This window comes from Miniopterus natalensis, chromosome 3, assembly GCF_054644295.1.
Source record: "Miniopterus natalensis isolate mMinNat1 chromosome 3, mMinNat1.hap1, whole genome shotgun sequence".
Taxonomy (NCBI): Eukaryota; Metazoa; Chordata; class Mammalia; order Chiroptera; family Miniopteridae; genus Miniopterus; species Miniopterus natalensis.
In genome coordinates, this window is record NC_142083.1 from 61,466,950 (window position 1) to 61,482,952 (window position 16,003).

Consider the following 16,003-nt stretch of genomic DNA (forward strand, 5'->3'; position numbering starts at 1 on the left):
CTCCTACGGGCCATGTCTCCTATTCTGCCCCTCTTCCTACTACGGGCCTCATTCCCCCCTCGGGCCCTGCTCGGGCTGCTCCGTCTGCAAGACTTGAACCCAAATCTCACTACTCCTGGCACCTGGGGTTTGCTCTCCCCCATCCCTTATCCTGTTGATAACCTTCTCTCTGTCTGTTCTTTCCCACTAGAATGTAAGTTTCATGATCTTCTATTTCTCACTGCTGTAAACCTAGAGCCTAGATCAGGACCTAGCACATAATGGAAATTCAAATAATATTATTGGTTCGATTAATGTTGAATGAAATTAAGTGAGAGGGGTAAAGCTGATCAAGCTGTGAGACACACGGAGGACTTCCTTAAAAGGCAGGTTCTGAATTAAAACTGTGGGGATGGTGCGCAGCTCCAAAACCGGAATTTAGGGAATTATTCGTTCATTTCTGTCTTCTTCGTTAGGGAGCTCCCATGGGGCTGGAGCCAAGTTTTGTTAACCCTTCTATCATCAGCGCCTGGCACATAGCAGGCACTGGAGAGATGTTTGCAGAGCTGACTGCGCCGCGCAGAAGGGGCTGTTAACTTGGCTGCAGTACGTTCAGCGCAGGAGGCGGCCCGGGGGCTGCGGGCTCGGCGGGCTCGGCTCCCCAAGCAGCCGCCGCGCACGCCGCGGGGCGGCGAGGCCGGGCTCCGGGGCCGCAGCATCCAGCGCCAACGCGGCTGCGCAGTACAGGCGCCTCTCCGCCGGCCCGGACGCCGGCGATCTCCTAGTGCGCCTGCGCACTGTCTTCTTCCCGCCTCCGACAAGATGGCGGAGGCCAAGTAGCGAGGGGGCGGAGTGCTGCCGCCGGAAACCCGGCCGCTGCTGGGGGGAGCTGCGGGCGAAGGCCCGGGAGCAGCGGGCTGAGGTTGGCGTGATGCTGTTCCCGGGAAGCGTTGTTGGGTACCGGTGAGGGAGGCTGAACAAGGAGTTGCCTTCCCGGGCCCCTGGTGCTCCCTATGTACGCCTCCCTGGGCTCGAGTCCGGAGGCCGCTTTGCCCGCTTCGGGACCATTACTCTCGGGTTCTGGAGCTCAGGCGGCGGCAAAAGCTGTGTCCCGCAGGAGAGAAAGCCCCCGGGCGTCGGTGCTTCTGGCCGCGGGGCGAACGTCTCCCAGGTGAGGCTGCAGGCGTTTGCGTCTCCTCCCCCGACTAACCTTCGCTTTGCCCCGCCGGTGCTCGGCCCGACTCTGCCGCTCTCTGGTCTCCACGTCCCACCCCCTGCCCGCCCCGCGCCCCCTCTCAGGCCTCCAGTTGGCCCTGGCTTCGCAGGTCCTCCATTCTGACACCGCGGGTGGGGGTCGTGACGCCCGCCGCCCCGCGCGCCGCTCCCGGCTCCTGAAGAAGCTTCACCCCCGCGAGCGGTCTCTCGGTCGCGTTAGGTGGGTGGGTCGTCCGCCCTCCTGTTTTAGTCGCCTCCTCCCATCTTCCTTGTTTCGACCCTCTTTTTCCTTTAAAAGTTTTTTTAACTGTCTGGGAAGATGACCCGATAGCCTGGCTTATAGAGTTGCAAAGAAAAGGCTTGTGATCTAGAGGCCGGTGAATTTTGTTCATCTTGATTGAGGGAATTGAGTCCCCAGGAGACCCGAATGGTTTGGGAGAGTTTGACTCCTTGGCACATAGAACTCTTGCCAAATAGAGGAATGGTCCCTATGATGGCAAATGATTGTTCATCTAAATTAGTCTCTTTCTGACTGTAGTAAATATTTAGCCACTGAACTTTTGAGGCAGGGTGTAAATTTTCTAGATCTAGTGAAGGAATTGAGAAGTGTTCGTTTTAAACAAGAAGTCCTTATGAATGTAAGATAACATGTAATGGTACAAGAAAGGATAAGTGACTTATTCTTTTATTCGGCGTTAGCTTATGTTACCCCCTGAAGAATCCCGTATTGTACAAACCCTTTGTTTTATTTAGAAAAGAATAAAACGGAGAAGAGCTTTTTAAACTCAGAACTTCTCGAATTTCGTGGGTTCTCCATTGTGGCTACTACCGAACAACCCTTATAGTTCTTGATATATTCTATAAAATTTAGTCTGTGCCAGTCTCAGTTCTTCCTTTTTCACCTGGGCAAGGGGGAGTCAGAAATGATGGGGTAAGAAACTGTCTTAAATAACGTGGTGTGGTGCGTGAGTTTCTACGTGCAAACTGCAGAATCGTGGTGGCAGTAGTGGAGGAAGTTGCCATGGCCGATTCTCCCATATCTTCCTATAGTTGGATAATTTGTCAAGAGCCTCAAAATTGTAAACGTGGTCTTATAATAAAAATGATAGCTTGTCTTTTATGATTGCAAATGGGTGGACCCTTTTTATTAACATGAAATTGAGCAATATCATTTTGTTTAAGCAATGCTAGGTGCTCTCAAGTTATTAAAGCACACACTATCCTTGCCCTTTTGAAATTCTATACTAAAAATCTTTAACATGTGAGTTATAATTGGCTTGACCTGTCTACTTTTCACTCTACCTCATGACATAATACGTTTAATCCTTCGCCTTAGATTTTATGACCTCCTAATGAACTTCTCAAATTTAGAGAATTTTTCAGTTTAAAAGAAGGGGATATATTTCTGTGTTTGATTGTATGGGCTAGTTCATTCATTTGCTTGCTAGACTTCACTTTTCTACAAGCAAGGACTGCATGTTTTTAGAGCTGCTTTTGTCTCAGTTTTGTGCTTTTGTAGGAAGAGAGAGGAGGACTGGTGAGCCCCAATCAGTGGCTCTCTGCCTTTGGCAAAACAATTTGAAGCATTGTGTGTGAAAAGACATTTCTGACCACAAACACTCAAAAGCTCTTACTCTTCCACTCTCATGTAACCTATTTTCTTTCACCCTCTCGTTATGAACTCCTCTGTCTATCTGTGCATCCAACCCATTCGTCTGCTGCTGATACCATTTTCTTCCCTATGTAACCAGGATCCCATGGTCATCAGCTTTTACTAAGTTCTTACTGATGCCCTAGGGTTGTTTACTTTCTGTAGGTTTACCTTTGTAGTCCCCAATCCTCAATAAGCCTCCTCACTAGCTATGTCAGTTTGACCCCTGAAATCTTGAAGGATGCAAGAGACCATTATGTAAAGGATATTAGTTTTCATACCAATTTGTGTTCTGCTCTCTGCTGGATCTTTAGTGTTGACTGTGTTCCATTTTGTCTCATTTCGTCAAGGTTTCTATAGCAAATAACTTGATTTCTTCCTTTACTGAAGGAGTTCACAACCATCTGAGGTATACTCCTTCTATCTCCCTTTCTTCCATCTCAGTATCATTTCCTTATTTACCCATATCTCAGAGGAAGAAATGCCCTTCCCTTTTTTTCAAGAGCAACCTCTTCCAGATGTGTCCATGATCATCCCTCCCCACCTTTCTTTCTCGAGAATTGTCCATTACCACTCCTTCAAGCTTTCCCTCTCTCGCCTACGTACATGCTTATATCTTTTTCAAAGCTGCCTGCTGTGCCGCTGTATTTTCATTATTTAAAGACTCATTTTTTCATCCTACTAACCTGATATAGTAGAAAGATCATTGACTTTTGAGCCAGATATATCTGGGTTTTGAAGGCTGTTAAAACCACTTAGTGCCTATGTGGCTGGGCAAGTTACTACTCAGATGCTATTTATCTATAAAGTAGAATGTTATACTTACCTCACAGAATTGTAATTAAAGGAGTTTAACACATGTTAAATGTCCATTCAAGTGTTTGGTACATGATGGAGTTCTTAATAAATATGTTAGTCTTTCCTTTGCACTCTGACTTCCTTTCCTATTTCAGCACTGAAATGCCTATTGAAAAGTAACTTATGACCACCTAATCACCAAATCTAATGGCCTTTGCTCAGTCATCCTTGGTTTCCTTAGGCCATTTATGAAATACACTCTGTAGGAATAAAATCATCTGATATCTTGGTTCTTCTGCGTTGTAATTCCTAATTCTTCTACTTTGAAAGTTTCTTCTTGTTTCCTGAACTGTTTTGACTTCTCTCTTCCCCTTAAACATAGCTCTTCCCTACTTTACATCAGTTAGGATGCAAATTGGATTTAAAAACAAAAGAAATATATTGACTCATGTAATTGGCAAAAGCATAGATAGAATTGGCTTAAAGAGTAGTGTGTTTATAGGCTTATGTCGTTGTAGGGCTGAGATTCCATTTTCTGCTACTCTCTCAACTTGGCCCACCTGTTAGGGCTTTATGCTCAGATTGGCTTCACTCCTAGAAAAAAGATTGCTATCAGCAATGTTCATATTATAGCCTTCTTTATTTACTTCCAAAGAGAGAAAGAAGGCTTGGCTTCTATACTTTTCCCCAAAGTCCTAAATTCTGTTGAATAAACGAAGACAATCATGCTGCCATGCCTATCATAATATATTTGTCAAGAGAGATGAAATTATTCTAATTGGCCTAGCCAGGGATGAATTCTATCTAAAGTGAGGGTAAGGCGAAATGAATTGCATCCTAAAGGGTCTCTGCTTTTCACTGGGTTCTCTTGGTGATTGTATCCTTTTTTTTTTCTTTTTCTTTTTTTATTGATTTTTAGAGAAGAAGAGGTGAAGGAAACGGGGGGGGGGGGGGGGGAGGGGAGGGGAGGAGAGGGAGGGAGGGGGAGAGAGAGAGAGAGAGAGAGAAAGAAACATTAATGTGAAAGAGAAGCATTGATTGGTTGCCTCCCGCACATGCCAGGACTGGGGATCTAACCCATGCCCTGACCAGGGATTGAACCCGCCACCTTTTGGTATAGGGGACGACTCTCCAACCAGTTGAAACACACAGGCTAGGGCCATATCATTTTTTTAACGGTGTAAATCATCATTTTTGTGTGGGTGATTCTCAATTCTCTAACTCTACTTCCCACTTCCACTGCTTGCTGTATATATCTTACATGTGCTACTGTAAACTTAAGCCATACCAAACTGAATCAATTTGATTTTCACCCACCTACTGTCACCTAGTGTGTTTACCATATGCATGTGTGTAATCATATTCCTCTTCCTCCTAATTTCTCTTTTCTAACCAACTTTCTCTCAGCCACTCAGTCTTGAAACCTTACAGTCTTCTGGGTTCTTTTCCCATTTTCAGTCAGTTGAATACATCTTGTATTAGTTTGGCCCCAGGTTATATAATACCCAACTAACAGTGATTTAAACAGTATCTCATGTAAAAAGAAGTCCAGGGTTGGAAGATTCTATGGTTAGTCAATTGAACTGCATGGTGTTATCAAGGATCCAGGTCCTTTCCATCTTTATCCTTAGCGTGCTGACCTTTGTGCTCAGGGTTGTCCTCTCATGTTTGCAGATTGCTCTTTCTGTTGCATGTATCACATTCTCACACAGCCACAAAAAACAGGAGGAAGTTTGCCCTCCCATCTTTTGCTTGGCCAAGTAAACCTTCTATAGAAGACCTATATCAGATGTTTATCCTGGCATGCCTATGGCCTAGTTGCAAGGAGGCAGGAAAATCTAATATCTGACATTTCAGTCTAGGAAGAGGTTAGGCAAATGTTAAAGGGAAGATAACCAACAATGTCAGTTACATGCCTTCATGTATTGTATAGAGAGGTATGTTTAAGTAAATAAGAATTTTCAGATAGCAGTAGCAGACTTAAAGCACTGCTTACCCCAATTGTTGATATAAGCTGTACATAGAATTTTGGCCAAACATTTAGATAGTCATAGATGACTGGTTAAAATTGGATTATTATGTAAAATTAATATATTTGAGTTCTCTTAAGGTTGATGTTAAGTACATTCAACTGTATCTGGTGAAACCACTGTGAGAATTTGGTACATATAATAACTATTAGGAAATAGATTTGTGGTTCCCCTTGGGAGTGGGAGGCATTTGGAAATATATGGATACGTTTTTGGTTGTTACAGTGATTGTGAGATCCTACTGACAGTGGGGCAAAGGCCAGATACTCTTAGTGTCCTGTGGTGGTTGCCCACAAAACAAGAATCATCCCTTCAAAAATGCTGTTAGTGCCCAGCCAGGAGTGGCTCAGTGGTTGAGCACTGACCTACGATCCAGGAGACTGCTGTTCGATTCCTGGTCAGGGGACATGCCTGGGCTGTGGAATTGATCTTCAGCAGGGGGTGTGCAGGAGGCAGCCGGTCAATGACTTTCTCTCATCATTGATGTTTCTATCTCTCTCTCCCTCTCCCTTCCTCTCTCGGAAATCAATAAAGATATATATATTTTTAAAATGCCATTAGTGCCCCTACACACTGAAATAGGTGAATTCTCTGCTTTTTGAGAGAGTTCACTGAGATTCATCTGTATTCTAACATTGCAAGTGACAGAAAACCAGACTGCTTAAACAATAAAGGGAATGATTAGATCTTGGAGTTAAACTTCTACTAAAGCTTAATCCAGTGGTTCACATGAAATCATCAAGGAATAGGCCCAGTTTCTCGGTGATTTGTTCTCCTCTGTCATTCCTCTTATTTTGGTTTCATTCTCAGGCTAGCTTATCTCATGGTAGCAAATTACTGTAGCACTTTCAGACTCAATACCTTCATTTCACTTATAAAGTGAAGACTGTCTTTTGTATCTGATTTTGCAAGTTTTTGTTGAGTACATCACGGCTGAAACCTTTCCTAAACACCTACCTCTAAAAAGTTGATTACTCTCTCTGTCATGCTACAGTTTTATAATCCTATATACTTCTACTGTTTATCGTGCTCAATAGGTATTATTTTTATATGTCTCATGCACTACCTTAAGTAATCTTTGTATTCATAATGTCTAGAGTACTCTCTAGCTTAGTGGTACACAAGAACTGTTTATGGAAGTAATTAGTGAATGACACAGGAAGGAAGGACGTGGCAAGGGGCAGAGCAGTATAAGAAAGCCCATTCCTTCATTAGTTGTTATTGAACTCTGAATTATGTACATATTACTTCATCTACCACCAAAGCATGTAAGTGATGCTCTTGTGATTATTAATAGAGTATGAATTCATTTGAAAGCCTTACTGAATTTTAGTAATGTTTTTGGCGTTATTTTTCTCAACAAAACTAAAAGCAATTACCATTAATCATTCATTCACAAATATTTTTTAGGGCCTGCTGTGTGCACATAATGTGGCAACAATGGTAAACAAAACAGAGCCTGTCTCTGTTTGAGCTTAAATGTTAGTGAGGGACCCAGTCAATAAACATTATATGTATGTTCATGAACACACATATAGTAGGCTTTGAAGTAAAATGAAATAGGTTCAGGGTGTAAAGAGTAAGGGGATGATGCAACTTTAGATAGGTTAATGAGAGAAGGGCTTGTTGAGAAGCCCTTTGAGCTGAGAGATCTGAATGAAGAGATAGAATAAGGCATGGAACTGTGTGTGGAAAAATGTTCAGATAGAGGGAGCAGCAGCTTCTAAGATGGAAGTGTGTTTGGCATGTTGGGAGAACAACAGGGAGGCCAGTGTGGCTGAAATAGAGTAAAGGGGAGAGTGGTAGGAGAGGTGGTAGGACAGTGGTCTGAGGCTAGATCAAGTAGGACACTGAAGGTCATTTGAAGACTTGATTTTATTCTGAGTGAGATGGAAACCACTGAAGGGTTTTATTCTTAGTGAGATGGAAACCATTGCTGGGACTTGTTTGATTTGACTTGTTTTTTGAGAGAATTACTCTGGCTATGTGTAGAAAATTGTATGGGGCAAGAGTGGAAGCAGGAAAACCAGTTAGGAATATCTTATAATAATCTAGGTTGGAAATGTGGTGCTTGGATAAGGTGGTAGTGGTAGAGAAGCAGATAGGTGGTCAGATTTGTGATATACAGGGTGGGGTTTACAGTTGTTTGTATGGAAAAATGATACAACAATTAATAAATAATAATACAAGAATAAACTCTGTTTCACGTACTCACAACTGTAAACCTACTTTTGCCCCACCCTGTATTTAGAAAGTAGAGTAATTAGAATCTATTGATGGATTAGATGTGAGGTATGAGGGAAAGAGAAGTAAAGGATGACTCCAAGTTTCTTGACATGGGCAACTGGTTGAAAGGTGGTACATTTTACTGAGATAGAGACTATGGGATGGGGTAAAGGGTTGGTGGGAAGCAGATTTGCAGATTTAAATCAGGAATTTTGTTTTGAATGGGGCTGTGTTTGAGGTACCTATAAGGTATTGAAGTGGAGACATTGACTAAGTATACACATATATTAGGAGTTTAAGGGAGAGGTGGAGCTAGAGGTACACATTTGGAAATTGTCAGTGTAGAGATGGTATTTAGGGCCATGGGACCAGATGAGATTACCTGGAAAGTGAACATGGGATTCATGAAACATTTTGATATTAAAAATGGTTCCTTATATCAACAATTAGAAGCCACTGTTTTGGACATTCATAGTTATGCATTCAGAGTACAGCAAGGATTGTTAAGTAATTCTCTGAGAAAGAGGTTGGACTTCAAAGGATAGATAAGGCTTTTCCTTCTCTCATGCCAAGTGTAGTGTCTGGCATACCATGAGCATTCTACAGGTGCTAGTGAATGAACAAAAAGCACTTAGGCTGGGGAACAGCTTGAGTAGAGGTATACGGCAGCAGGCAAAGCTGGTAGTGTTTTATAAGAAAGAGAAATAGAGAAGATTGTGTGTTGGCAAGTAGTGAAAAGTAGGATTGGGTTAGTCTACTCAAGACTTTAGATGCTAAACTGACAGTTAAATTTAATCCTGTGGCTTAATGATTTTCAATTCTGTTGTTAGCATAGTGCCTCTAATAGATAGATGCTTGGTAAATATTGAATAAATGAATGTGGAATTCCCATCATGTAAGATTTATCTCTATTCTCTCCTCAATAAAGTATACCTGGAATGCAAACTATGTTAAATGATGTAGGGATGACCTATGGTTGCTTTATTTTATTATTTTTAATGATAAGCATTAAAAACATTTATATTTTATAATTGATATCAAGTTACTTGAGACATACCTTACAACTGGTCAGAAAACACTAGGGTATTGGCAAAAGATTGAAAAATAGCTGCTCAGGAAAGGAGGAGCCATAACAATCTTTTATGCAGAGACTAACAGTTATTTTGTTTTTATAGAAATGACTACTTGAGGCCTGTTTATAGATCATTTTCTCTTTTAGCTGTCGAGGAGCAAACTGGTTTAGAATTATGGGAATATTAGCAGAAAACCGGAGATGATATGCCTTTGGAGATCTAATTAATATCTTAACATTATATCATTTTAAGTATTAAATATAGTTAGAAATGATCTCTTCTCTAAGTAATTAGCATATCATAAATTTTTATAATTTAGATATTAGGAAATAATTTACCTGAATAATATTATATTGAGATAAAAATTGAAATTTTAAAGTTACAACTGGAAGTAATTACTTTTTATGTTTAGGATACATTAAGTTTGTAATTACTTTCTTCAGTTCTTGTAATATACCCCACCATTAGAATTTTATATAGTCATTAAAGAAAATCCTCAAAATGCAATAAAAAGTACAGATCACATCCATAAGCTTATCATAGAAAGAAAACCAATATAGTTTTTCTCTCTTTCCACTCCTCACTCCCTCCCTCTCTCATTTTCTCTTTTTTTTCCTGTACCTAGGCCTTTTTTCCCCTCCCATATATATGTCTAATTTTTTAAACATTAAGTTATATACATTTCTTAGAATATTTTGTAAATCTTATTTTTATTGACTGTGTAGTAATCCCACTGAAGGAATTATTTTTCTTAACAAATCCTTGTAGTTGGTTATTTAGTTTCCCATTTCTTTTATCGTGTGCAATGAACATCTTAGCACATTTTTAATTTTTCCCCTCTTTATTTTGACCATTTTTTTAGGGTAGGTTCATCGACAGTGTAGTTACTGGATTATGGGATACAAGCATTTTTAAGGTTCATAATGCATGTTTCCAGATTGCACAGTGTTTTATAGACCCAATATATGTTAATTGGTGAAATTAATAATAATAGAGGAAAAATTAGGACCTCCAGAATGACCATGCTTGAGTGATAGTCAAGGACAGTCTTTTGATCATCTCCAAATATTTCTTAAACATATATTCCAGATAGTACATGAAACATAAAATGAAGAACTTAATGTGTTATTGTAAACATATATGATTTCATTACCCAAGTCAAGAAATAGAACACTGATATCCATCATCCTAGAGCTGTTCTCCCTGTCTTGTTTCTGATCTCAAAGAGAAAGCTTTTAGCATTTTACTCCCAAGTTTGTTTGCTGAAGGTTTTGTAAAATTTTGTTTTGTTTTTGTTAAAACCTTTATATTAAAGAAGTTCCTTCCCTTCTGTACCTAGTTTACTAAGAATTTTGTTTTTTGTTTTGTTTGAACTTAATGCTTTTTGGGGGGGACTTTTCATTATCATATAAATTTTCTCCTTTAGTTTTAATATATTGAAATGTACTCCATTTTAAATGTTAAACATAACCTGATTATTGGGATAAACCTGATTTAGTTTTACTGTATTATCCTTTTTCATATTGTTATTTCAGCTTTTGTTAATATTCTATGATTTTGCATCAGTGTTCATGAGTGAGATAGCCTATATATTGTCCTGATATCAGGATTTGAAATCAACATTATACTAGCCTTATAAAATGAGCTGACCCTCATTTTCTATTCTGGAAGAGTTTATGTATGATTGAAATTATTTCTTCCTTAAATGTTTGTTAGAATCTGTAGAGAAGCCATGCAAGCTGGAAGGTTTTTTTTGATTGTTTGTTTTAAATTGCTAATTTGACTTATTTTTAAACCTGATCAGGTTTTCTGTCCCATGATTATTTTGATAATTTTTCCTCTAAGAGGTTATCTTTTTCATCTAAGTTTTAATTTACTCGAATAAAGTTTATATTAAATAGCTTGTTATTCTTTTAAGGGCTGCAGGAAAAGAAATTCCCTTTTCATGTCTGATATTTGCTATATATACCTTCTCTTCCTCTTTTTTCAGTCTCACCAGAGATTTAGTAGCCTTTCAAAAGAACCAAATTTTGAGTCTTGATGATTCTTTTTATTGTATGCTTGTTTTCTATTGCACTGATTTATGCTTTTTACTTTTGGGGGGCTTATATTTTGTTCTTTTGCTGACTTCTTATAGTTTACTACTTTTCAATGTTTCTTTTATATATATGCATTTTAAATTTATTTAGTTATTTTTCATTGAATTTATTGGGGTGATATTGGTTCACAATGCTAAGCATTTCCCTGTTAAGCACTGTTTTAGCTAGTTATAGTACTCAAACTTACATAAGTAGCGTTTTTATAATTCATTAAAAAAATATTTTCTAATTTTCATTAGTTTCTACTTTGACTTTTGTATTAGTTGGAAATTTGTATTATATCTCTTAATTTCTAAACACTTGGAGATTTTCTAGTTATTTTAAAATTTCTTTTTTATTTTTAATATTATAGTGTAATGAGAACACATTCTGTGTTTCAAAGGTCTGTGATTTCAGACCTTTAAAATTTGAGATGTGCACTATTGCTCAGTGTACTGTCTTTTTTTCCTTCTGCAGTTATTGAGTGCAATATTCTATATTCATTAGGTCATGTTTGTGAATCCTGTATTTCAAATCTGAAGTATTATTAGTGTTCTTTTGTTTGCTTATATCGATCAGTTACAGAAAAGGATGTGTTAAAATCTCCCATCATGATTGTGGATTTTATTATGGATTTGATTATTTCCCTTTGTAATTCTCTCAACTTTTGCTTTAGATGTTTGAGACTACACTAGTAGATTATTAGAAATGTGTAATAGTTATATCTTCTTAGTGACTTACCAGTATGAAGTATTCTTTTATTCTGATAGTGCTTTTTGTATTAAGGGATGGTTTATCTGTGGTTGATGTAACAACACCAGCTTTCTTTTTTTTATTATTTGCGTGGTATTTTTTTTTCATCCTTTTATGTCCAACCTTTCTGTAGTCTTGTGTTTTAGTTGTGTCTCTTGTGTGACATGGTTGGATTTAAATCTCCCATCTTATTATGTAGTTTATGCCCTAATAATTGTTCCCTTTTCTCTCCTTTTTTGCCATTTAGATGAGATGGCTATTTTATCATTCAGATTTCCCCCCCCATTTTTATTTGGAAATTATGACCTCTTTTACTAGTTACCCTAGAAATTACTGTATGAATCTTATAAAGTCTAATATTAATGAATACCTTTATTCTTTTCCCAGATGATGTAGTTTAATTTTAATTCTCTTTATTCACAGCCCTACTTATATAATATTGTTGTTGTGCACTTTAATTAATTCTTAATTATTTCATTTCTCCCTCATTATTGTTGTTATTTTTCTATACTGTCAATATTTAGTTTAGGTTAATGCATGTACTTACCATGTTCTTACATTTCCTATAGTTTTCCACTTAGGATCATTTTCTTTGATCTTGAAAAACTGAATCATGCCCTTTAGAACTAACTTCCTTTAGTCTGTTTGCTTGAAAACATCTTTACCCCACTCTTGAAGGATATTTTTGCTAGGTACAGAATTCTAGGTTAGCAGTTACTTTACTTCAGCACATTCTGTGTTGGTGGTTTATTTCAGTACATTTTATTGCTCTTGAGACCTCTGCTCTTTGTGTGTCTTTTTCCTTTTAAAATTATCTGTCATTTTCCTTTGGCCCTCTCAAGATTTTTATCTTTGTCTTTGATTTTCTGTTGTTTCACTATGCTGTGGTTAGGCATTGGATTATTTGGGCTTCATGAATGTGTGGATTGGTGTCTTTTATGAGTCCTGGAAATTTCTTAGCCATTATATTTTCACATATTTCCTTTACTCCATGTTCTTCCTCCTGTTCCTTTGGGACTCCAGCTTAATATATTAGACCATCTTATTCTATTTTTTATCAATCCTTTTTTGTTCTTCTTCTTCTTTTTGTCCTAGTTTTCATTCTGGATAGTTTGGTCTGACCTATCTTCAAAATTCAAATTTTTTTCACCTAGATCTAGTCTATTGTTAACCCATCCAGTAAATTCTTAGGTTATTTTATCTTTTAGTAAGATTTTTATTTATTTTGTGTGTGTGTTTTTCATATCAACCATGTCACTTTTTATAGTTTTCAGTTTCAAGCACAAATAGTTAAGCTGTCTTTTATCCCCTTAATGTAGTAAGCATACTTATTTTTTAGTCTGTGTCTGATAATTTCAGTATTATCAAGTCTCTGTTGGTCTGATTCTGTTTTCTGTTGTAGAAATAATTTGATATATAAGATGAAGTTCCTTTTCTCTACAGAAGATTTTCATTTGCTATTGCCTGGGAGTATGAGATCATCTTAATCCAATTTCAGATGTTTTACTTTCTGGGCCACCTTCTAGTTCCTTCTTACTCATATTAGGATGCATCTCTTTGGAGTCCCAGCCTAATGCCAAGAATGTTTTTACTGCAATCCTTACACCCTTGGTAGGTCCTAACCTTCTGACTTTTGTCTCCCAGTCCTGCAAGACAGGCAACAAACTGCAAAGTTCAGCTTCTTAAATGCTGCTTCTTTATTGGCAAACCCACAAAAGGCAAAAGCTGAACTCACCTTTCTGAGTTTCTACTTTTGGTGGATTTGAGCTGGTAATTTATTCCTTACAATGTCGGCAGTTATTTGATGTTTTTAAGAAGATTATTTTAATATTTTTTTCTAGCTTTTAAAATTAACTTCAGAATGATAATTGGTCTGGATTGCCTAGTGTGCTATTTCTATAAGCGGAACTCCAAATATTTCTGTGACTAATTTGTTCAAGGAGAACTTAGACATTTTTACATTAGTCATTCCTTTGTGTTAAGGCCTCTTTTATAGTACAAATGAGACTCCTGGGAAATGTAAACATTAATCTATGCTTCCTTTTAATACTTCAACATGTGTTATCACATAAATTCCTATTACTTTGCAAAGTCCCAAGGGAAGGGGGCGGAGGATATTTTATTTGGCTGGTGTAGACAGAAATACTTGTAGTATGTTGGTAGTGCATTGGTGTAGAAGTTGTCCTTCAAGTGAACAAGGAGAATATAATGTGAACATTTTTGAAGTGAAGATATGTGAAGAAGGAGGAAGAATGCACTGAGCTGAGGAGGGACTGAAAACAAATTTGTTCTTTAGTATTTTTGAGTGGAAGTGGGTTGACTTACAATAATTAGTGGGACAGCTCTCTGTATGCTATGTGGATGTTGTGTTTTTAAACATATTTTATTTTCGCCTGGCTGGGTGTGGCTCAGCTGTTGAGCGTCGACCTAGGATCCAGGCGATTGGGGTTTGATTCCCAGTCAGGGCACATGCCCGGGTTGCGGGCTCGATCCCCAGTCAGGGATTTGCAAGAGGTGGCTGATCAATGACTCTCTCATCATTGATGTTTCTATCTCTCTTTCTTCCTCTCCTTTCCTCTTTCTGAAATCAATAAAGATATATTTAAAAAAATAAATATATTGTATTTTCAATGTTGTTTGGTATATCTCAGGGACAGTATACAGTTTTTTAATCTTTTTACCCATATCTATTTAAAATATTATGTGTATAATTTGCATTTGATTTCTGAGATTAAATGTGTTAAATAGAAGGAGAAAGAGACAAGAAATCCTACTGGCACACTGAACTGTAGCAGTCTTTACATAAATTGACGTTCTTCTGTGAGTAGGGGGATGTTGAAAATTTAGTATAGCACACCATTATGTTTTTGTTTTAAAGACATTTGGCTTGAGTTAATCACAACTGTTAGTCACTTTGTGACTATATTGATGCATCAACAAAACACAAAAGCAGTTCTCTTTTGAGGAAACCTAGAATTTTTATGTTTGTCTACTTGACTCTTTTTTTTCCACTTAACTAAAAGAAAATACTAAGTTGAAGATTTTTATTAATTATCATTCCTTTATTTTTTGCTTTGTTAGATTTAAACAGCTCTTAATTTAGTTTTCCTCACTTCCCTTAAGAAAACTGAAGGATGAAATGAGTTGACAGAATTTTAAAACTGGAAGAGACCCTAGATATCATTAGGTCTCTCATGTGCTCTCCCTTCCTACCCATTTCCCGTTTTAAACATGTGAAACCAGAGGCTCAAAAAGATGGGTAAGTCAACTAGCCTAAAGTTAAACTGAGTTAAAATCCAGCTCTCTCCCGGCCAGGCGTGGCTCAGTGGTTAAGCATTGACCTAGGATCCAGGCAATCAGGGTTTGATTCCCGGTCAGGGAACATGCCCTGGTTGTGGGCTCGATCAATGACTCTCTCATCATTGATGTTTCTATCTCTCTCTCTCCCTCTCCTTTCCTCTCTCTGAAATCAATAAAGATATATTAAAAAAAAAAAAAAAAATCCAGCTCTCTCTCTCTTCATAGTTTCCTGAAGTTTTTTCAGCTATATGATACTATTAGCATACCAGGGCAAAGCTAACATGTTGATTTATCAGTAACTTAATATCTGATAAGTGTTAATGTGTCTTGATTATCCACATATTCATTACAAATACAATTAATTTTATACTTACTAAATTCAATTTGTAAGTCTAGTGTTTAATTCTTAAAGTTTGCTGTCTATGACTAAATTCAGATGTCAGTCAATCTCGGCAGTCAGTCTTAGCATTTGTTCCTGAGTTCCACTCTCATGTATGTTTTCTGAAGGTTTTTACTTCAGCAGTATCCCCATAAAACAGCTCTTATGTTAGACTATTTCAGGCAGTGGATGAATGATATGGTTCTGTTAACATTTAACACATTTAGTCCATATACTTATTAACTCTTGTTTCCAAACTTTTGCAGTGCTTGACACACAACTGTAACACACATTTTCCCTCTTACATTCTTCCATGTTGATTAGAGCTTGATTTTAGTACCTCTATTTAATTAGGCCTTTGGCATCCTAAGCTTCTCATTCTAGTCATTCTTTCATTTTCATTTCCTCTGTCTTCTTTGTCTTTGCCATAGTTTGATTTCAGAAACTGATATCTTTACTGATATTTCAGTAACATTTCTTCTATGGCATCTTAGTTATAACAGAAGAGTTTTTCCTCTGCC

At 37.9% G+C, this 16,003-nt stretch overlaps 1 protein-coding gene across 5 annotated transcripts in view; it reads left to right on the forward strand.

Moving 5' to 3' along the window:
- Positions 1 to 970: 970 nt before the first annotated feature.
- The window catches only part of APC (APC regulator of Wnt signaling pathway), a 112,197-nt gene continuing 97,164 nt past the window's right edge, over positions 971 to 16,003 (forward strand). For all 5 annotated transcript variants that reach the window (XM_016224911.2, XM_016224912.2, XM_016224914.2 and 2 more), the window contains exon 1: positions 971 to 1,150. The gene's annotated coding sequence lies outside the window, so the exon portion shown is untranslated. The remainder of the gene's footprint in view (positions 1,151 to 16,003) is intronic.